This window comes from Schistocerca cancellata, chromosome 4 (genome assembly GCF_023864275.1).
Source record: "Schistocerca cancellata isolate TAMUIC-IGC-003103 chromosome 4, iqSchCanc2.1, whole genome shotgun sequence".
NCBI classification, from domain to species: Eukaryota; Metazoa; Arthropoda; class Insecta; order Orthoptera; family Acrididae; genus Schistocerca; species Schistocerca cancellata.
In genome coordinates this window covers 17,970,339-17,994,185 of record NC_064629.1, presented here as the reverse complement: position 1 = coordinate 17,994,185, position 23,847 = coordinate 17,970,339, and the positions used below count along the sequence as shown (strand labels likewise).

The 23,847-nt window shown below is 43.0% G+C and overlaps 2 protein-coding genes across 2 annotated transcripts in view; one reads left to right on the top strand and one right to left on the bottom strand.

The window, feature by feature from the left end:
• Window positions 1-15,161, bottom strand: part of LOC126184790 (band 7 protein AGAP004871-like) — a 489,046-nt gene extending 473,885 nt beyond the window's left edge. Inside the window, exon 1 of the mRNA XM_049927367.1 lies at window positions 15,017-15,161. The gene's annotated coding sequence lies outside the window, so the exon portion shown is untranslated. The remainder of the gene's footprint in view (window positions 1-15,016) is intronic.
• Window positions 1-23,847, top strand: part of LOC126184789 (argininosuccinate synthase) — a 207,364-nt gene that overhangs the window by 56,934 nt on the left and 126,583 nt on the right. The window lies entirely within an intron of this gene.

Below are 23,847 nucleotides of genomic sequence, written 5' to 3'. Positions count from 1 at the left end.
GAAGCTCCGTATTTCGCCAAGATGTCGAAGAAGAAGGTCCCTTACGTACTGGTTGTATCGAGTAAGATGTGGAGACGGTGGTTTGAAAGCGAACAGGAGTACGGGGAAGGGCGTCCCTTACCTGAGGGATCGCTACTCAAGCTACCTGACGAAGGGGCAAGTGCGGCAAATGTTCAAATGGTTCAAATGGCTCTGAGCACTATGGGACTCAACATCTTAGGTCATAAGTCCCCTAGAACTTAGAACTACATAAACCTAACTAACCTAAGGACATCACACACACCCATGCCCGAGGCAGGATTCGAACCTGCGACCGTAGCAGTCCCGCGGTTCCGGACTGCAGCGCCAGAACCGCTAGACCACCGCGGCCGGCGCGGCAAATGTACGGCGTGGCAAATGTCCGGCATTCGATACAACAGTGTCACCTGCAGCCTTGATTACCGTATGCATTTATGTGCAAGGATGCATTTCTCACGGTGTTACCGTATTTTGTCCAACACCTGTATATCGAATACCCTAAAGCGTTCTCAATAGGAGCTGTTTTATTTAACAAAACGCCATGCGGGGTAGCCGCGTGCTATAAGGCGCCTTGCCACGGTTCGCGCGGCTCCTCACGTCGGAGGTTCGAGTCCTCCCTCGGGCACGGGTGTGTGTGTTGTCCTTAGTGTAGGTCAGTTTAAGTTAGATTAAGTAGTGAGTAAGCATGGGGACCGATGACCTCAGCAGTTTCGTCCCATATGAACTTACCACAAATCTCCAAATTTAACAAAAGGAAAGCAATTTATTTACATTTTGTGGGTCGATACTACCGCCTCTACATTTGAATTAAAGTCGCTAATTACCCAAACGCATTTCATGTCCAAGTAAAGGTGTCGGTGGTCCACCATAACATTCGATACTTCGTCATAAAATTTAATTAATGTTGGTCTACACTGATGAGCCAAAACATTATGACCACCTGCTTAATAGCTTGTTTGTCCGTCTTTGGAACGAAATACATCAATGATTCTCTGTATCAGTGAACCAACAGTTTGTTGGTAGGTTTCTGGAGGTATGTGGCATTAGATGTCTACGCACAGGTCAAGTAATGCGCGTAAATAACGTGCCGCTGAATTGTGTACGCGGTGATGGCGCCCGATAGCGACCAACATGGGTTCCGTAGGATTTACATCAGGTGAATTTGGTCGCCGAGACATTAACGTAAGTTTACTATAATGCTCCTCAAAAGCACTGTAGCACGGTTCTGGCTCCTAGACGCGGACAGTTATACTGCCGAAAGACGGCATCGCCATTGGGGAAGACATCAAGCGTGAAGGCATGCAGGTGGTTCGCAGCTGTCAGCGTGTCTTCGTTTACAAACAGACGTCACATGCAAGAGCAGGAGAATATCTGCCATAGCATAATAGCGCTTCCATGAGGCTGCGTCGTGGCGCGCTGCACCTTTAGAGCCGCCGTTCACCTCGATGTCGACGTTTGTGGAGAAGACCAGCAACCTAGTGAAGCAAAAATGTTGAGCTCACACGTTTCCACTGATCGACGGTCCCGTGGCCACTGCAACCGTAACTGACGGTGTCGTCGGGTCAACACGTGAACACGTAGCGCTGGTCTGCTGCGTACTTCCATATTCAACAATGTACGATGAACGGTGAGCTCCGAAACACTTTTGCGCGCACCAGCATTGTGGTCTTTCGGCAGAGATGCCACGAACCAATATCTATCCCACTTTAAGAGCAGACAAGCCTCCGAACCCCACGTTCCGTGAAGAGTTCTTGGAAGTCCAACCATTTAGCGCCTAGTGGTTGTTTCACTGTTCTTCTATATCTTTTCCATAGATGCTCACGACAGTGGCACGTGAATATTCGTCTAGCTTCGCCGTTTTCCAGATACTCGTTCACAGGTTCTACGTGATAATGATCTGTCCTTTATCGAACTCGCTTAACTGAATGAATTTCCCCATTTGCAGTCCATATCTTCGCTATTGTCATCAACTGTGTGCTCCGCTTGCACACTTTTGTTACCGCACAACGCCACCAGACTGTATCTCTGTCGCGGTGGAGAAAAATGGTTCAAATGGCTCTGAGCACTATGGGACTTAACATCTACGGTCATCAGTCCCCTAGAACTTAGAACTACTTAAACCTAACTAACCTAAGGACAGCACACAACACCCAGCCATCACGTGTCGCGGTGGACAGTGGTCATAATGTTATGTCATATTAGTGTGTTTATTTCGCGGTATAAACATCTGGCCAAAAGTAATTACTTACAGTGTTAATGTGACTATATTAACGCGCAGGAAGTACACTACTGGCCATTAAAATTGCTACACCAAGAAGAAATGCGGATGATTAACGGATATTCATTGGACAAATATATACTACTGGCCATTAAAATTGCTACACCGAGAAGAAATGCAGATGATAAACGGGTATTCATTTGACAAATATATTATACTAGAACTGACATGTGATTACATTTTCACGCAATTTGGGTGCATAGATCCTGAGAAGTCAGTACCCAGAACAACCACCTCTGGCCGTAATAACGGCCTTGATACGCTTGGGCATTGAGTCAAACAGAGCTTGGATGGCGTGTACATGCCCATGCAGCTTCAACACCATACCACAGTTCATCAAGAGTAGTGACTGGCGTATTGTCACGAGCCAGTTGCTCGGCCACCGTTCACCAGACGTTTTCTGTTGGTGAGAGATCTGGAGAATGTGCTGGCCAGGGCAGCAGTCGAACATTTTCTGTATCCAGAAAGGTCCGTACAGGACCTGCAACATGCGGTCGTGCATTATCCTGCTGAAATGTAGGGTTTCGCAGGGATCGAATGAAGGGTAGAGCCACGGGTCTTAACACATCTGAAATGAAACGTCCACTGTTCAAAGTGCCGTCAATGCGAACAAGAGGTGACCGAGACGTCTAACCAATGGTACCCCATAACCATCACGCCGGGTGATATGCCAGTATGGCGATGACGAATATACGCTTCCAATGTGCATTCACCGCGATGTCGCCCAACACGGATGTGACCATCACGATGCTGTAAACAGAACCTGGATTCATCCGAAAAAATGATGTTTTGCCATTTGTGCACCCAGGTTCGACGTTGAGTACACCATCGCAGGCGCTCCTGACTGTGATGCAGCGTCAAGGGTAATCGCAGCCATGGTCTCCGAGCTGATAGTCCATGCTGCTGCAAACGTCGTCGAACTGTTCGTGCAGATGGTTGTTGTCTTGCTAACGTCCTCATCTGTTGACTCAGGGATTGAGACGTGGCTGCACGATCCGTTACAGCCGTGCAGATAAGATGCCTGTCATCTCCACTGCTAGTGATACGAGGCCGTTGGGATCCAGAACGGCGTTCCGTATTACTCTCCTGAACCCACCGATTCCATATTCTGCTAACAGTCATTGGATCTCGACCAACGTGATCAGCAATGTCACGATACGATAACCCGCAATCGTGATAGGTTACAATCCGACCTTTATCAAAGTGGGAAATGTGATGGTACACATTTCTCCTCCTTATGCTACACGAGGCAGCAGAACAACGTTTCACCAGGCAACGCCGGTCAACTGCTGTTTGTGTATGAGAAATCGGTTGGAAACTTTCCTCATGTCAGCACGTTGTAGGTGTGGCAACCGGCGCCAACCTTGTGTGAATGCTCTGAAAAGTTAATCATTTGCGTATCACAGCATCTTCTTCCTGTCGGTTAAATTTCGCGTCTGTAGCGCGTCATCTTCGTGGTGCAGCAATTTTAATGCCCAGTAGTGTAAATCATTTTTGCTAGCCACAGTTACGAACTCAAGAATAAGGAGCACATCTCCGCAAACCATCATACGGTGTGTGGCAGACGTTACACTGCGAACCACAATCATAATGTTTAACGTATTTTTTTTTGTTCCAGTAGCGAATGGTACTTGGGATGAACAGTTGTCGGTACTTTTCTGCGTAAGCCCGAAGATAGTACAGACTATGGAATTAGTGTTGGAACGGCCAATGGAACGAGCAGTTTCAGCGTTTTAGGGAAAGGCGCCTACCCAGCTTACCACATTCCTTATGCTCGTAGTATGCGTCATTCCTTCCATTGCAGGTGGCTGAAATTACAGATTCATTCGTAATGATATTTCGCATCTTGTAGTTTGCTGTAATCTTTATGTCAGATTGCTGACTTCATACGGTATTTACTGACGAGTCAAGATATCGTTCATCATTTTACATTCCTCTTCAAGCTCAAAAGGCACTCAACATTGAACAATTCTTACAGAGCCTAACGCACACACACACACACACACACACACACACACACACACACACACACACACACACACAACACACACACCAAAAAGACGGTATAAATTTGAAAACTGAATAAATAACGGAATAATGTAGATAGGGAGGTACAAATTGACACACATGCTTAGAATGACATGGGGTTTTATTAGAACCAAAAAAATACAAAAGTTCAAAAAATGTCCGACAGATGGCGCTTTATCTGATCAGAATAGCAATAATTAGCATAACAAAGTAAGACAAAGGAAAGATGATGTTCTTTACAGGAAGTGCTCAATATGTCCACCATAATTTCTCAACAATAGCTGTAGTCGAGGAATAATGTGAACAGCACTGTAAAGCATGTCCGGAGTTATGGTGAGGCATTGGCGTCGGATGTTGTCTTTCAGCATCCCTAGAGATGTCGGTCGATCACGATACACTTGCGACTTCGGGTAACCCCAAAGCCAATAATCGTACAGACTGAGGTCTGGGGACCTGGGAGGCCAAGCATGACGAAAGTGGCGGCTGAGCCCACGATCATCACCAAACGACGGCCGCAAGAGATCTTTCATGCGTCTAGCAATATGGGGTGGATCGCCAAGCTGCATAAACATCGTACGTTCCAGCAGGTGTTTTATCAGACAGGCTGGGGATGATGCGATTCTGTAACATATCGGCGTACCTCTCACCCGTCAAGGTAGCAGTTTTTGCTGTCCAGCGCCTTCTGCCGGACATTTTGTGAACTTTTTTTTTTTTTTTGGTTCTAATAAAACCCTATGTCATTCCAATCATGTGTGTAAATTTTTACCTCACTATCTACATTACCCATGAACCATGGACCTTGCCGCTGGTGGGGAGGCTTGCGTGCCTCAGCGATACAGATGGCCGTACCGTAGGTGCAACCACAACGGAGGGGTATCTGTTGAGAGGCCAGACAAACATGTGGTTCCTGAAGAGGGGCAGCAGCCTTTTCAGTAGTTGCAGGGGCAACAGTCTGGATGAATGACTGATCTGGCCTTGTAACATTAACCAAAACGGCCTTGCTGTGCTGGTACTGCGAACGGCTGAAAGCAAGGGGAAACTACAGCCGTAATTTTTCCCGAGGACATGCAGCTCTACTGTATGATTAAATGATGATGGCGTCCTCTTGGGTAAAATATTCCGGAGGTAAAATAGTCCCCCATTCGGATCTCCGGGCGGGGACTACTCAGGAGGACGTCGTTATCAGGAGAAAGAAAACTGGCGTTCTACGGATCGGAGCGTGGAATGTCAGATACCTTAATCGGGCAGGTAGGTTAGAAAATTTAAAAAGGGAAATGGATAGGTTAAAGTTAGATATAGTGGGAATTAGTGAAGTTCGGTGGCAGGAGGAACAAGACTTTTGGTCAGGTGATTACAGGGTTATAAATACAAAATCAAATAGGGGTAATGCAGGAGTAGGTTTAATAATGAATAAAAAAATAGGAGTGCGGGTTAGCTACTACAAACAGCATAGTGAACGCATTATTGTGGCCAAGATAGACACAAAGCCCATGCCTACTACAGTAGTACAAGTTTATATGCCAACTACCTCTGCAGATGATGAAGAAATAGATGAAATGTATGACGAGATAAAAGAAATTATTCAGGTAGTGAAAGGAGACGAAAATTTAATAGTCATGGGTGACTGGAATTCGTCAGTAGGAAAAGGGAGATAAGGAAACATAGTAGGTGAATATGGATTGGGGGGAAGGAATGAAAGAGGAAGCCGCCTTGTAGAATTTTGCACAGAGCATAACTTAATCATAGCCAACACTTGGTTCAAGAATCATAAAAGAAGGTTGTATACCTGGAAGAATCCTGGAGATACTAGTAGGTATCAGATAGATTATATAATGATAAGACAGAGATTTAGGAACCAGGTTTTAAATTGTAAGACATTTCCTGGGGCAGATGTGGATTCTGACCACAGTCGTTTATTGAACAAAGTAAGAGCATATGGACTATCAGACCAATTGTGTGATTGGATTGAGGAGTTCCTAGATAACAGGACGCAGCATGTTATTCTCAATGGAGAGAAGTCTTCCGAAGTAAGAGTGATTTCAGGTGTGCCTCAGGGGAGTGTCATAGGACCGTTGCTGTTCACAATATACATAAATGACCTGGTGGATGACATCGGAAGTTCACTGAGGCTTTTTGCAGATGATGCTGTGGTGTATCGAGAGGTGGTAACAATGGAAAATTGTACTGAAATGCAGGAGGATCTGCAGCGAATTGACGCATGGTGCAGGGAATGGCAACTGAATCTCAATGTAGACAAGTGTAATGTGCTGCGAATACACAGAAAGATAGATCCTTTATCATTTAGCTACAAAATAGCAGGTCAGCAACTGGAAGCAGTTAATATCATAAATTACCTGGGAGTACGCATTAGGAGTGATTTAAAATGGAATGATCATATAATGTTGATTGTCGGTAAAGCAGATGCCAGACTGAGATTCATTGGAAGAATCCTAAGGAAATGCAATCCGAAAACAAAGGAAGTAGGTTACAGTACGCTTGTTCGCCCACTGCTTGAATATTGCTCAGCAGTGTGGGATCCGTACCAGATAGGGTTGATACAAGACATAGAGAAGATCCAACGGAGAGCAGCGCGCTTCGTTACAGGATCATTTAGTAATCGCGAAAGCGTTACGGAGATGATAGATAAACTCCAGTGGAAGACTCTGCAGGAGAGACGCTCAGTAGCTCGGTACGGGCTTTTGTCAAAGTTTCGAGAACATACCTTCACCGAAGAGTCAAGCAGTATATTGCTCCCTCCTACGTATATCTCGCGAAGAGACCATGAGGATAAAATCAGAGAGATTAGAGCCCACACAGAGGCATACCGACAATCCTTCTTTCCACGAACAATACGAGACTGGAATAGAAGGGAGAACCGATAGAGGTACTGAAGGTGCCCTCCGCCACACACCGTCAGGTGGCTTGCGGGAGCCCACACAGAGGCATACCGACAATCCTTCTTTCCACGAACAATACGAGACTGGAATAGAAGGGAGAACCGATAGAGGTACTGAAGGTGCCCTCCGCCACACACCGTCAGGTGGCTTGCGGAGTATGGATGTAGATGTAGATGTAGATGAATCTATTCGTTATGAACTGCAGATTGAAACTGAAGAAACTGCAAAAAGGTGGGAATTTAAGGAGATGGGACCTGGATAAACTGAAAGAACCAGAGGTTGTAGAGAGTTTCAGGGAGAGCATAAGGGAACAATTGACAGGAATGGGGGAAAGAAATACAGTAGAAGAAGAATGGGTAGCTCTGAGGGATGAAGTAGTGAAGGCAGCAGAGGATCAAGTAGGTAAAAAGACGAGGGCTAATAGAAATCCTTGGGTAACAGAAGAAATATTGAATTTAATTGATGAAAGGAGAAAATACAAAAATGCAGGAAATGAAGCAGGCAAAAGGGAATACAGACGTCTCAAAAATGATATCGACAGGAAGTGCAAAATGGCTAAGCAGGGATGGCTAGAGGACAAATGTAAGGATGTAGAGGCTTGTCTCACTAGGGGTAAGATAGATACTGCCTACAGGAAAATTAAAGAGACCTTTGGAGAGAAGAGAACCACTTGTATGAATATCAAGAGCTCAGATGGCAACCCAATTCTAAGCAAAGAAGGGAAGGCAGAAAGGTGGAAGGAGTATATAGAGGGTTTATACAAGGGCGATGTACTTGAGGACAATATTATGGAAATGGAAGAGGATGTAGATGAAGACGAAATGGGAGATAAGATACTGCGTGAAGAGTTTGACAGAGCACTGAAAGACCTGAGTCGAAACAAGGCCCCGGGAGTAGACAACATTCCATTTGAACTACTGATGGCCTCGGGAGAGCCAGTCGTGACAAAACTCTACCATCTAGTGAGCACGATGTATGAGACAGGCGAAATACCCTCAGACTTCAAGAAGAATATAATAATTCCAATCCCAAAGAAATCAGGTGTTGACAGATGTGAAAATTACCGAACTATCAGTTTAATAAGTCACAGCTGCAAAATACTAACGCGAATTCTTTACAGACGAATGGAAAAACTGGTAGAAGCCGACCTCGGGAAAGATCAGTTTGGATTCCGTAGAAATGTTGGAACACGTGAGGCAATACTGACCTTACGACTTATCTTAGAAGAAAGATTAAGAAAAGGCAAACCTACGTTTCTAGCATTTGTAGACTTAGAGAAAGCTTTTGACAATGTTAACTGGAATACTCTCTTTCAAATTCTGAAGGTGGCAGGGGTAAAATACAGGGAGCGAAAGGCTATTTACAGTTTGTACAGAAACCAGATGGCAGTTATAAGAGTCGAGGGGCATGAAAGGGAAGCAGTGGTTGGGAAAGGAGTAAGAGAGGGTTGTAGCCTCTCCCCGATGTTATTCAATCTGTATATTGAGCAAGCAGTAAAGGAAACAAAAGAAAAATTCGGAGTAGGTATTAAAATTCATGGAGAAGAAGTAAAAACTTTGAGGTTCGCCGATGACATTGTAATTCTCTCAGAGACAGCAAAGGACTTGGAAGAGCAGTTGAACGGAATGCACAGTGTCTTGAAAGGAGGATACAAGATGTACATCAACAAAAGCAAAACGAGGATAATGGAATGTAGTCAAATTAAGTCGGGTGATGCTGAGGGAATTAGATTAGGAAATGAGACACTTAAAGTAGTAAAGGAGTTTTGCTATTTAGGGAGTAAAATAACCGATGATGGTCGAAGTAAAGAGGATATAAAATGTAGACTGGCAATGGCAAGGAAAGCGTTTCTCAAGAAGAGGAATTTGTTAACATCGAGTATAGATTTAAGTGTCAGGAAGTCGTTTCTGAAAGTATTTGTATGGAGTGTAGCCATGTATGGAAGTGAAACATGGACGATAACTAGTTTGGACAAGAAGAGAATAGAAGCTTTCGAAATGTGGTGCTACAGAAGAATGCTGAAGATAAGGTGGGTAGATCACGTAACTAATGAGGAGGTATTGAATAGGATTGGGGAGAAGAGAAGTTTGTGGCACAACTTGACTAGAAGAAGGGATCGGTTGGTAGGACATGTTTTGAGGCATCAAGGGATCACAAATTTAGCATTGGAGGGCAGTGTGGAGGGTAAAAATCGTAGAGGGAGACCAAGATATGACTACACTAAGCAGATTCAGAAGGATGTAGGTTGCAGTAGATACTGGGAGATGAAGAAGCTTGCACAGGATAGAGTAGCATGGAGAGCTGCATCAAACCAGTCTGAAGACTGAAGACCACAACAACAACAACAACATCTACATTATTCCGTGGTTTATTAAGTTTTCAAATTTATACTGACTTTTTGATCACCTGGTATATACATACATATTCGAACAAGCGATGCAGGCTTACCAATGTGTAGTTAGGACAGCTAATCAAAGAATATTGATATTAGTATGCTTCTCAGGGAGTAAACCAGTGAGTTAATCGAATCTCGCTTTCACGTGGTCTGTTCAAAAAATTTCGGAACTTTCGCCACAAAATTTTTCCACGTTTACGTTTCACTTATTGTGCGTGGTCTTATTCGAAATACTCTCCTCCACTAGACCGCCCCCCAACGCCGTTTCCACTTCTGAAAGCAGTCTTGGTGCGCCTCTTGCTGGATCGCGTGAACCGCAGCCTGCGAATTTTCTTTTACGAGTATATCGTCTATCTTTTCATATCTTCGCCCTCTCAACGGGGTTTTCAAGTTTGGAAGTAATAAAAAAGTGCGCAGGTGCCATGTCTGGAGAGTACGGAGAATGAGGCAGTACAGTGATTTGGCAGTACAGTGATTTCGTGTTTTGTGGAGTAGTCACGCACCAACAGCGATGAATGTGCGGGTGCGTTATCGTGATGCAAGATCCATGAATTGTCTCGCCACATTTCAGGCTGTTTCCTTCTCACATTTATTCGCAGGCGTCGCAACACGTCACGATAGTACTATCGATTAACAGTTCGTGCCTGTACGCGAATTCACGAGGAACTAATCCTTCAAAATCAAAGACAACTATCGGCATGGCTTTGACATTTGACCTGACATGACGACCTTTCTTTGGTCTTGCAGAACCTTTCCCGACCTATTCTGAAGATTGAACATTTGTCTCAACACCATATCCGTAGATACACGTCTCATCACCAATTATGATTCTCTTAAGGAATGTCTCGTTCTCATTTGTGCGATACAAAAGCTCTTCACAGATTGCGTGGCGTAGGTCTTTCTGGTCTTGATTGCTGAGACGTGGGACGAACTTGGCGGCAACATTATGCATTCCGAGATGCTGGGTCAGGATTTCATGGCATGATCCATCTAAAATGTTACAGTCTTCTGTAATCTCTGGTACAGTCAGTCTTCGACTGGTACGCACGATTTCGCTGACGTCGTCGGTAGACGTCATTGGGCTTCCTGAACGAGGGTCATCTTTAACTTTCTTCCGATCATTTTTAAACCGTGTGAACCATTCGTAACTCCGAGTGCGGCTTATGCAATCGTGACCGTAGGCTTTCTGCATCATTTTGTGTGTGTCTGTAAGATTTTCTTGAGTTTTACACAAAATTTAATCCATACGCGTTGCGCACAGGTTAAAATATGCCATTGTCAGGCCTCTCTACAAAAAGGGGGACACCGCAGATGTCAATAATTATCGGCCAGTATCCTTGCTTGCAGCATTTTCAAAAATCTTCGAGAAAGTAATCTACTCAAGAGTGGTTAGCCATCTCAACAGTAATGGGATACTTAGTAAATCACAGTTCGGATTTCGGATTTAAAAAATGCTGTTTCACTGAGACAGCAGTATACAATTTCACTGTCCACATAGTAGAGTCTTTAAATAGTAAAATGTCTCCAATAGGAATTTTCTGTGACTTGTCCAAAGCATTTGATTATGTGAACCATGACATTATGGTACAGAAATTACAATTCTATGGTATAAATGGAATGGCATATGAGAAGCAAAAAGTTTCCTTATGTGTGTCAAGTGATTTAAATAAGTTTGCTATCTCATCTAACTGGGGTGCAATTACTTTAGGTGTTCCACAGGGTTCAATCATGGGTCCCCTCCTGTTCTTGACATATGCGAACGACCTCCCTTCCTATCTGAAACAGGAAGCTGAACTGACACTGATGATACAAGCATCATTATTAATCCAGTAAAAGAAACTCCAATTGAAAATTATACAAATAAGGTGTTTGGAAAAGTCATTAATTGGTTTTCTGCACATGGGTTCTCTTAACTTCGAAAAAACACAGTACATCCAATTTTCTGCTGCAAAAAGTACAGTTCCTTCAATAAACGTAACACATCAACAGAAGTCAGTAGACAGGGTAGAGTATACTACGTTTTTGGGTGTACATATAGATGAGAATCTTAATTGGAAAATTCATATTTTGGATCATCTAAAGCGACTAGGTTCAGCAACTTTTGCAATCAGAATAATTGCCAATTTTGAGGATATAGAAATTAGTAAGCTAACATACTGTCACTATCTGATGTCATACGGAATAATATTTTGGGGTAAGTCAACATTTAGACAAAAAGTATTCACTGGTCAAAAGAAAGTGGTTAGAATAATGCGTGGGGTTCATAGTCGCACATCTTGTAGGCAGCTTATTAAAAGATTGGGAATTCGTACAACAGCCTCACAGTACATTTACTCACTAATGAAATTTGTTCTCAACAAGATGGACCAGTTTAAAAACAACAGTGACATTCATGATTATAATGCCAGACAAAAGAAAGACCTACACTATCCTTTACTCAACCTATCTTTGGCACAGAAAGGGGTAAAATATGCTACTATAAAAATTTTCGACAAATTACCAGATGAAATAAAATGTCTGACAGACAGCAGTAACAGCTTCAAAAATAAATTGAAATCATATCTCCTTGACAACTCCTTCTATACCATAGATGAATTCTTGAACAGAAATAAATAGATCTATAAATATAGTATATGCATTTTGTGCCATTTAAGGGAGTGGGTTAAATAATAGAAATATTAATCTTTAACTCTGTATTGCAATATATATATACATATATATATACATATATATATATATATATATGTATATATATATATATTAGAAAATCTTGTTTCATATGTGCATTGGTTTTGCACTTGACACGTTCCACATCATAGCGGCTACCGTACCGTGAATTGATCAATGGAACACGCAACCAACTAACTAATTAACTAGCATATAACTCCGCCATCTCGAAATTAGCAAACTGTCAGACACAACGTGCTTCCCAACACAGCATCTAACAGTAACTAACAGATATACAACAATGTTACACATTAAACACAGGCCTGTGCAGGCAGGGGTGCCAACCACATTTCACTCCAACACACCAATGGCGCGAAATTACGAATATTCTGGAATTTTTTGAACGGACCTCAAGTTCTGGGGTAAGGACGAATGTTGTTTGAGGGAGATCAGAAGATACCAACGAAACAATGAAGTAAGGCAGAGAACTACGTAATTCTGTAGCACTCGCGGATGTCGACGTGAGCGGTACCGAAGTCGCGGTGATATAAAAATTCATCTAAATGCTTAGTGTTGCTGTTCAGATCGAAGCAGGCGCGTTTCGTATCCGTAGAACCGGGAGCGATCGATCACAGTTGGAGGATGCTCAACGACCGCATGCCACAGTCAATGACCGCTATACATCTTCGAGCGAAGGTTAACACGTTATGGGCCCTCAGATAAGGTGACCCCATTGGTCATTTGAATAATGGGTCATTGGTCTCTCTCGTAGTCAGCTCTGACGAACTCTCGAGACTTTATCTGTGTAAAATGTATTTGAACAAGAAAATAAATGAGCAAAGGAAAGAAAGGGCAGTGCCCGACAGTTGGGCCACTTCTGTTAGGCCTTTGCAGACGAGTATAATTCATGTTTTTCGCGAAAAATCTTATTCTCTTCCGTATTGTATTCTTCAGGAATTATTTATATAAATTAGTTAAGTATCATGTAATTTCAAAATGTAAAATGAAAATTTACTTGTGAATGGCTGGCAGTTCTTTTCCCCTCGAGGTATTTTAAAAGCAGTGGTGGAAATCAGACCCTGACTGAAGCACAGTTACACTACTGCGTTTTGACGCAAGTACAGTAAGTGTAGGTCCTCTCAAAACGCCGCTTACTTCTGTGTAACAGTAAACTCACAATGTCGATTTTGCCAATTAGCAAATAGCTGCTGAAACAGGAAGGTGTCGTCAGGCTATGTGATGTCTGTTCATTTAATACGAACATAGGAAGAAATTGCGTAATTGCCCTTACTATCTATGGGATATTTTCCAGTGACATACACAGCAATTAATTCTCGACTAAGTGAGAAACTAGAATAAGCAAAATACGATGGCGTCAGTCTCATGCAGGATTTCCGAGTTTTTCTATGTCAACTTGAGTCTGAACGATTATTGATTAATTTATCCGTACAACAACGGTGCTTCCAAGTTGATGAAGCTGGATCCTTTTTCTTCATTTGTGTGGCCATATTATCCGTACTTGCTTTACAATTCCTAAGGATATTTTCGTTCTGTCGTTCTTTTTTTTTTATTTTTCTTATTTTTTAGTTGCAACGACAGAACGAAGATACCCTCTGGAATTTTATCCTTTATCGCCTTAAACACACTTCCACCAGAAATTTGTGCACATCCCTTATGTAGACGTGGATAGTTTGAGTTTTCAGGTTGTTCTCAAGGAGAGATTCTGACTTGTTATTTGAACTCAAGTGAATGAAATACGTTTTGTAATATATACGGCAGAGCAACTTATGTAGAGTATTTGGAAGCAAGCTGGCAATTATAACGCTGCTATTCTGGAAATATGTATTGAATTCAGCGTAATTCGCTTTAACATATCGACAAATAAAGTATATCGTTTCAATAACTCTGTTCATTATAGAGAATGTCAGTATCTACCTTAATTCCAGTCCCAATGAAACTAAATTCCAACTAAGTCCTGAGGTCCGGACTTTTTTCTTTCGATCGACGTAAATGATCATCGTTTCCAAACCTATCACATGAACGTCTCAGTAGGCAGTGACAAACACACTCGCGGATTAATATTTTAGTAGGTCTCTTATTTAAGCTGTTAGCAACAAGTACATTTGGAAGTAATAAGACGCATCCGTGTCGTGTAAATCCTAAGCCGGTATGTACAAGGGCAAAACTGCAATATCATCGTAGAAATCAGGCTAACATAATAATGTTTTCGGTTGTGTTCTGAAAATTCAAATGCAGAAGAACGTCGCAAAATATTCCGAGACACGTAGCCAATATTTTTCGTTGAGTCTACGTATTACCTTATACAAACATACCATTTCACTGAGTTGTACCTATGGTTTCTATCTGTTATTCCTAACTTTTCTAAGTGGTACACTTTTGTTTGGTGCGATTTGTGTGAATTTTTTGTACACCGATGAAAGACTTCACTAACGTCCATTGGCAGTTTCCTGACGACAGTGGATGTTCTACGCTCAGGGAGGAAACCAAGTTTCATTAGTTTTTATGGCTGAGACAGCCTATTCATTATACCGCTAGTATGTGTGAAAGCCATAATCGAAAATTTAAGTTATTTTTCTTCTTCTGCCATTATTGAGAGATTTAAATAAAAGTAATTCAAATACAGACGATACCATGCAAATTATGAATTTTGTCTCATCTGAACAACCTAGTCGGTGTATTTCATGTTTTGTTTATCATATCTGTTAGCATTACCTTGTCAAGGATTCTGCAGCGGCTTCAGACCACGTTCACGTTCCATTCTGGTAGTTCGCTGACTGCGTACGAAAAACTGAACTAAACTTGCACGGCACATGAGTGGTACCCACACTAAAAGATTATCGAATCGTCTTCGGGTTGAGTGGATGGGAATTACAACTGCGCCATATTTTTTATCGCTTAAGCGCCTGGGGATGTACAGGCGGTACAGTGCATCGTAATAACATGCGGGAAGTTGTGTGTTAGTCGTAGATTTAAGTCTACAGAGCGAAACGTGACTCATATGTGGAAGCAACCGTGCAGCTGTACATTCTGAGTCAGCCACATTAGGTCACAAATCCTGCGTCACGTGTTATAGGTTATCTGTGTCGAGCGGGAACCAGATCGGAGACACTCTTAAACAGGAAAACGGAGTTGAGAACAAAGTTAGCCCGAATTTAATGAGTTACATTAAATGCTCTCGTGTAACTGCTTATATTTGTTTTATGGGCATAAGGCCGTAGTACAAGGCATAATTCTCGGCCTAACGTTTCCTCCTGCAATGCTGGAGACATAATCAGAGGCTTAAACGATTCGGAAAGTAGTTACACTCGAACAAGCTCAGTTAGCCGAACTGTTTATATGTATCCACGCAACGGTCTGTTCGTGACGTCATCAGACCGCTGCATAAAATCGCCGAGTCCTACCGACGCATGCTATGGGGCTTGTAGAGGGGAAGAGTTGGTGCTGTTTGTTTTGTTTAGCACTAAAGCCCACAATGTGTCTTATTTCAATCGTTCTTCTTTCCTGTTGAAATTATTTTTGTGCTTTTGAATTTCTATGGCCTCTTTCTACATCCTAACGCAGTAATTATTAGCTACTGCTAAAATCACAGTGTCTGAGAAACTAATCCCGGTCCTAGTACACATTCTGCTATTGCTGATTTATCCGTCTTGCCCAGGCGATAACTGCTCTTATGTTACTTAAGATGAGTGTTAATCCTTGTTTTAGTAGTACCTGTATACACTTGGCCCCAAGTGCAAGGAACTTATCTACTCCTGCTGTGGCAAGCGGCGGGCGTAAGCCCTTTGCAGTGTTCAAATATTCGCGCGCTTTTGCGGTTGGTTTGAACACAGTATCAATACCGTGCTTTCTGAGTACTTTGCTGATGCTCCCTCTGACAATTTTTATACATGAACGGAAAACTTTCTTTTAAGTCGCTCTTTTTCATTAGAAGCTGTAGACCTTTTAGGATGTAGTGTCCTATTTATCTCTTTGTCTGAGTAGCCGTTTCTTCTTAAAGCAGTTCTTAAATGATAGAGCTGGTGCTCCAAGTACTGTGGTTCACAGATTCTTTCAGCCCTATCCACCAATGTTTTGATCACTCATCTTTTTTGCCTGGGATGGTGATTAGAATTTGTGCGCAGGTATCTACCCGACTGAGTAGCCTGAAATTTGACCTTCCTGTGCTGCCTGTGTTGTAGACGGGTGTGACCTGTGCTTCCTCGCAACTACTGAGCACGGTTTTTTGTTTTAGGGATCTATGGTAGATAATGGTTAAACGGGGGGAAATTCAATATAGAATCTGATATGGATTACATCGAGCCTTGGAGCTTTGTTCAGTTTTAGCGATACAGCGATACCTGTATCATTTATCTTTGCAGTGGTGCGCGGTGCTCACGGTGGTCCGCAGAATTTCTTGCGGAGGGTGGAGCGGGGGGACAACAAGGCAGAAAAGCTTTAAAATTGTCATTTTCGATATAAATGAGTTGGTCAGTTTCGAGATATGCTATGTCACAAGAACTTATGATACAAAAAACTTATTATATCCCAGAGAACTGATGGTTCCCCACTATACAGAGTGTAAATTTTGAGTTGACAAACCAGAATAACTCGAAAAATAAGCTTCACACGAGAATATGTGTAGAATCCAAAATTGATTATTTTCGAGGGGGAGATCTGCTGGTGCTAAAATTAGCCCGTCACCCCAGCCCCCTGGGGTGCGGCGGGGGGCAACCCTAAACTTTCAAATGGGAACACCCATTTTTTATTGCAGAATCAGATTCTACATAAAAAACTACGTACATTTTGTCCTAAACATTTGTTTTCATTCTTGTTAGTTGGCGCTGTAATTCAAGAAAATCCATGTTCTCATTTTTGCGTGAAAAAATGGTTACGGATAAATAAAAAAATACTTATTTACTTCGTAAATTTTGATTCGATAAAACTAAAACTCTCCCTCTCTCCCCGTAGGGTGGGGTTTGAGAGAGAAGAATTAGAGTTTTACAAATGTTGACCCAAATATTAATTTTTTCCGCAGATTCGGATAAGTTTTGTTTGTTTCGTGGTCATGAGGTCACACAACTTTTAATTATCAAACAAATCATCTGACTAGCTAACTAACTAACGAAACATCATACTTACTAACGAGTGAACTCATTAACTAAAAAACTAACTGACTCACGAACATAATTTTTTATTAGATTCGGAGTAATCACTCTTGTTTGTCGAGAAGTCTCACAACTGGAGTGCTTCCTTAATTTGAGTCTTTTAATTTAGGGTGGAAAAACGTAGAAAACGCCATACATAAATTTATTGACTTAACTCACATTGTTCACACCTTTATTTTATTTCGGATTATCGCAGCTGTTACGTCGTTTATCTATTTAGAATTATCTACGATAATTGATATCCCACTCAGCCCTGATCGATAATCGATGCTCTTATCCAGCCCTTGCTGATGAGCGGCGTAATGTTTCGGAGTGCCGCCGATAGGTAGCGCAGGGACGAGAAATTCGCCCTTTCTCGTAATAAGACTGGGCTTTAGAAATTATAAGTATTAATGTAATAAACGCACTGTATCTTTTACCCGTCTGAACATTCATACAGCGATACATCGTTTATAACTATTGTCTTTTGGGCGACTTATGTTTGATTACCTTGTGTGACTGCGTTCGCGGCTTTTGCTCGCTACCAGTCACGTTTGACGCGGAGTTAGTACTGCTAGGTGGAATTACGACGATCGGGCATCTTCTCGCTCATAGAAATTCTGATCCTACCTTTATCGATGCCCCTTATCTTTCCTCTCTTGAGATTAATAGATGGCATGTGTTATTATGAATTATCTTTCTGTGGAAGAAAAAATTGAGATGGTGTACATTTATGGAGAAAGTTGGAGAAATTTTGACGATGCAGTCGTGCTTTATGCACAGCGTTTTCCTGGCCGAGTACGCTCACGGTCCTCTTTTGCTCCAGTTATTAAACAATTTACTGCGGAAGGTAGTGTGAACCAGAAAAAAGGACCCGTGCAGCTGCTGTTTGTGGAGAAAACAATCAAGTGGCAGTCCTAGCTGCTGTGGCTCATAATCCACACGATAGCATAAGAGAAATATCAAGGCAATCAGGAGGAGGAGGAGGATATTAGTGTTTAACGTCCCGTCGACAACGAGGTCATTAGAGACGGAGCGCAAGCTCGGGTGAGGGAAGGATGGGGAAGGAAATCGGCCGTGCCCTTTCAAAGGAACCATCCCGGCATTTGCCCGAAGCGATTTAGGGAAATCACGGAAAACCTAAATCAGGATGGCCGGAGACGGGATTGAACCGTCGTCCTCCCGAATGCGAGTCCAGTGTGCTAACCACTGCGCCACCTCGCTCGGTCAAGGCAATCAGGAATTTCACACATGAGTGTTTGGAAAATCCAGAAGCTCCACAAATTTCATCCATACCACGTATCCATGCATCAGGAACTACATGGCTATGACTTCCAAAACCGTCTAACGTTTTGTCACTGGGCAGTTCAGCGGATGCAAACAAACAAACACTTTTTTGCCAGAGTACTTTTCTCCGATGAGGCAACATTCACAAACCACGGCGAAGTTAATGGCCATAACATGCATTACTGGAATGAACAGAACCCATACTGGATTCGAGAAGTCAACCATCAGCGACTTTGGTCATTTAATGTTTGGTGTGGTATAATTGGGGATAAATTGATCGGTCCATATTTTATCGACGTAATTTGAATGGAAACAAATATCGAATCCTACTTGAAAATGAACTGCCAGATCTACTTGGAGACCTGAGCATCGAACTTCGACAAAACATGCGGTTTCAACATGACGGTTGTTGTCCAGCGCATTATTCATTAGTAGTGCACGATATACTAGATCGACTTTACCGTGGTTGCTGGATCGGCAGGGCAGGTCCTGTGAATTGGCTAGCCAGATCGCCTGACGTTACCTCATCACACTTTTTCTTATGGGTTCTCTAAAAGATATCGTTTTATCACGAAACGCCTACCACCACGAAAACATCATGCAAAGAATATGAGATGCTTGCGCTGCAATTACAAGAGGCATGTTATCAAGATGTGTGCAGGGATTTACAGCACGAGTCAATAAATGCATCGAAGTTGGAGGTCATCACTTTGAACATTTGATTTCATAAAACGGTGAGATGCAAGGGATTTACAGACAACAAGCAGTGAGAGGCGAGGGGACTCACTGGAAACAAGCACCCCGAAATTCATTTACTTGCAACTGTTTGCAAATAAACAACAATAAAACGAAACCAATCGTTCCTTTTCAGGACTGTCAAAACTTAAAGGATAAAACGTTCACCTTTAGTTAGCGAGTGGGTTAATCTCTTCCTCAGTTAGTCTTTTACATCTACATCTACATCTATATTTATACTCCGCAAGCCACCCAACGGTGTGTGGCGGAGGGCACTTTACGTGCCACTGTCATTATCTCCCTTTCCTGTTCCAGTCGCGTATGGTTCGCGGGAAGAACGACTGTCTGAAAGCCTCTGTGCGCGCTCTAATCTCTCTAATTTTACATTCGTGATCTCCTCGGGAGGTATAAGTAGGGGGAAGCAATATATTCGATACCTCATCCAGAAACGCACCCTCTCGAAACCTGGCGAGCAAGCTACACCGCGATGCAGAGCGCCTCTCTTGCAGAGTCTCCCACTTGAGTTTGTTAAACATCTCCGTAACGCTATCACGGTTACCAAATAACCCTGTGACGAAACGCGCCGCTCTCCTTTGGATCTTCTCTATCTCCTCCGTCAACCCGATCTGGTACGGATCCCACACTGATGAGCAATACTCAAGTATAGGTCGAACGAGTGTTTTGTAAGCCACCTCCTTTGTTGATGGACTACATTTTCTAAGGACTCTCCCAATGAATCTCAACCTGGTACCCGCCTTACCAACAATTAATTTTATATGATCATTCCACTTCAAATCGTTCCGCACGCATACTCCCAGATATTTTACAGAAGTAACTGCTACCAGTGTTTGTTCCGCTATCATATAATCATACAATAAAGGATCCTTCTTTCTATGTATTCGCAATACATTACATTTGTCTATGTTAAGGGTCAGTTGCCACTCCCTGCACCAAGTGCCTATCCGCTGCAGATCTTCCTGCATTTCGCTACAATTTTCTAATGCTGCAACTTCTCTGTATACTACAGCATCATCCGCGAAAAGCCGCATGGAACTTCCGACACTATCTACTAGGTCATTTATATATATTGTGAAAAGCAATGGTCCCATAACACTCCCCTGTGGCACGCCAGAGGTTACTTTAACGTCTGTAGACGTCTCTCCGTTGATAACAACATGCTGTGTTCTGTTTGCTAAAAACTCTTCAATCCAGCCACACAGCTGGTCTGATATTCCGTAGGCTCTTACTTTGTTTATCAGGCGACAGTGTGGAACTGTATCGAACGCCTTCCGGAAGTCAAGAAAAATAGCATCTACCTGGGAGCCTGTATCTAATATTTTCTGGGTCTCATGAACAAATAGAGCGAGTTGGGTCTCACACGATCGCTGTTTCCGGAATCCATGTTGATTCCTACATAGTAGATTCTGAGTTTCCAAAAACGACATGATACTCGAGCAAAAAACATGTTCTAAAATTCTACAACAGATCGATTACTTTGTTTACTCTGTGAGTTAATGAGTTCACTCGTTAGTAAGTAGGATGTATGGTTAGTTAGTTAGCTAGTCAGATAATCTGTTTGATAATTGAAAGTTGTGTGGCCTCATGACCACGTAACAAGCAAAACTTATCCGAATCTGCGGAAGAAATTAATATTTGGGTCAACATTTGTAAAACTCTAATTCCTCTCTCTCAAACCCCACCCTACGGGGAGAGAGGGAGAGTTTTAGTTTTATCGAATCAAAATTTACGAAGTAAATAAGTATTTTTTATTTATCCGTAACCATTTTTCACGCAAAAATGAGAACATGGATTTTCTTGAATTACAGCGCCAACTAACAAGAATGAAAACAAATGTTTAAGACAAGATGTACGTAGTTTTTTTATGTAGAATCTGATTCTACAATAAAAAATGGGTGTTCCCATTTAAAAGTTTAAAGTTGCCTCTCGCCCCACCCCCACGGGGCTGGGGTGGCGGGCTAATTTTAGCACCAGCAGATCTCCCCCTCGAAAATAATCAATTTTGGATTCTACACATTTTCTCGTGTGAAGCTTATTTTTCGAGTTATTCTGGTTTGTCAGCTTAAAATTTACACCCTGTGTATGAACGAAAACTATGTTCGTCAGATTCCGTGGGTGGTGACGGTGGGGTGTGGGGCAAGAGGTTCCCTCTTGCCCCTCCTGTTGTGGACGCCTATGGTGGTGCGAGAGTTAGATTGTGGCAATACCACTGGGTTTTTATTTGTGAAGGAACGTCAGAAAACAGAATTCATTGTTTTTGGTTTTGCTTTGCTGCCCTCGATTTCAGACTCTGTATCGTCCACAAGTGCCAGGACGCTCTCGGGTTTGTGAGTTATCTTTCGAGAATATTGTGTTACAGTAGTCGTTGAAGGTTTCAAGCGTTGCCCTCTCGACAAAGCTGATCCATCTTCAGAAAACAGCTTCGACAATGAAGAATTTATTCCACGAACTAAATGGAATTTCGAAGAGAGCCGACGGGAACACTCTGAGTACAACAGCATTCGCTTTAGTTTATTCGTCAGTCGAGTACTCTTCAGATTTAGACTGATGAGCCAAAACGAGTACGGCCACATGTTTAATAGCGTGTTGGTCCACTTTTGAAACACAGTACAGTGCCGATTCTGCTTGGCATAGAGGCTGCAAGTCCTTGATAGGTGTCCAGAAGCATGTCTACTCACAGGTCACTAAATTACCGCAAATTAGGGGACGGTCGTTTGTGGGTACGCAACTGGCACCCTATTAGGGGCATTAGCTGGCTAAGACATCAATGTGAGTTCACTATCATTCTCCTCAGACCATTGCAGCACGATTCTGGCCTTTTGCCGCGGAGAGCTATCCTGCTGATAGATGTCATCGCCATCAGAGAAGACTTCAATCATGATGGGATGCAGGTGGTCCGCAGTAATGTTCACGTAGTTCGTGCTGTCATGGTGTCTTCGATTACTACCATAGGCCCCCTAGATGCCCAACTCAATGTACCCCATAGCATTATTCTGCCCTCACTAGCCCGCATCTGTGGCGCGGTGCACGTTTCAAGCACCCATTCGTCTGGCTGAGCGCGTGTAAGGACCCAATCATTGACCTGGTGTAACAAGAAATGCGATTCATTCGACAGGCCACACGTTTCTATTGATCCACAGTGAAAACTCAGTGATGCTGTGCCCACTGCAGTCGTAACTGATGATGTCGTTGGATTAACACAGGAACACGTAGGAATCGTCTGACGTGGAGCTCCATGTTCAACAATGGCCTTTGAACGGTGAGCTCCGAAACACTTGTGCCTTCACCAACATTGTACTCTGTCGTCAGATCTGCCACAGATTGCTGCCCATCCTGGATAACACAGTGGTGTTTCCTCCGACCTCTACGTTTTGTCACGAGAAGTGGACGTCCAGTACCATACGGCCTACGTGTTCTTCCACTATACTTCAACCGCTTTCCATAGGTGCTCACAACAGTAGTACGCAAACAGCCGACCAGCTTCGCACCTTCAGAGATTCTCGTTTTCAGCTGCAGCCTCACAACAATGTGTCCTTTGTCGAAACCGCTTACATTAGTGGATTTCCTCATTTGCGGCCCGTAGCCTCGCTACAATGACTGCCCATTTGTCTCTCTTCCGCTTATACTGCGTCACATGCCCGCAACACCACCAGAAGGCACTCAACCTCGTGATGGGCAGTGGTCATAATGCTTTTGGCTCATGGGTGTATAGCTTAACAGTTGCCAAAGTTACCCAGTGGAGGATCAGCTTCGATAGACCATGCATATTGTAGGTGGTACGCTTCTGCCTATGCTTGTCGAGTGGCTCCCAGTGCTAAGCAACGTCCGTCGATCTCACGTAGGAGACAGCAAGCTCTTACTACCTTGGTTGTCAGGCAACACTTGGCCAGGAAGCGCTTTGAGGAGAGGCAGTTGTCACCCATTGTTGCAATGTAAGGTACTGTGTACTCGGCGAGGCGCATTTACCGTAGGAAAACAGCTCACACCTCAAGTCCTTGCACACTCAGAGATCCCTAGAACGGAGGCACAGTTGATAATGAAGATCGGCGGCTTGTCCCAGCTCGTACGTGTCCAGCGTTAATACAATGATTCCAGTCCCAACGGTACATCAAAGAATAAATACAGATAACTGGGACCCGTAATTCCGTAAACAGAGAGGTCATTCGAGGCAGAGCACACAAGCAGAGGCAGCTGATCGTTGCGTCGACTAAAAGAAGCCTCGCATCATCCATCTGGACCGATTTACAGAAATAAAGCAAAATTTAAATCTTTTATGTTTTGGCAGCTATTCGGAATAAGGAAGGAAATATAGAGCTTAACGTTTCGTCAGTAACGAGGCGATGACAGACGGAGGACAATCTCAGCTAGAAAAAGGAGTGA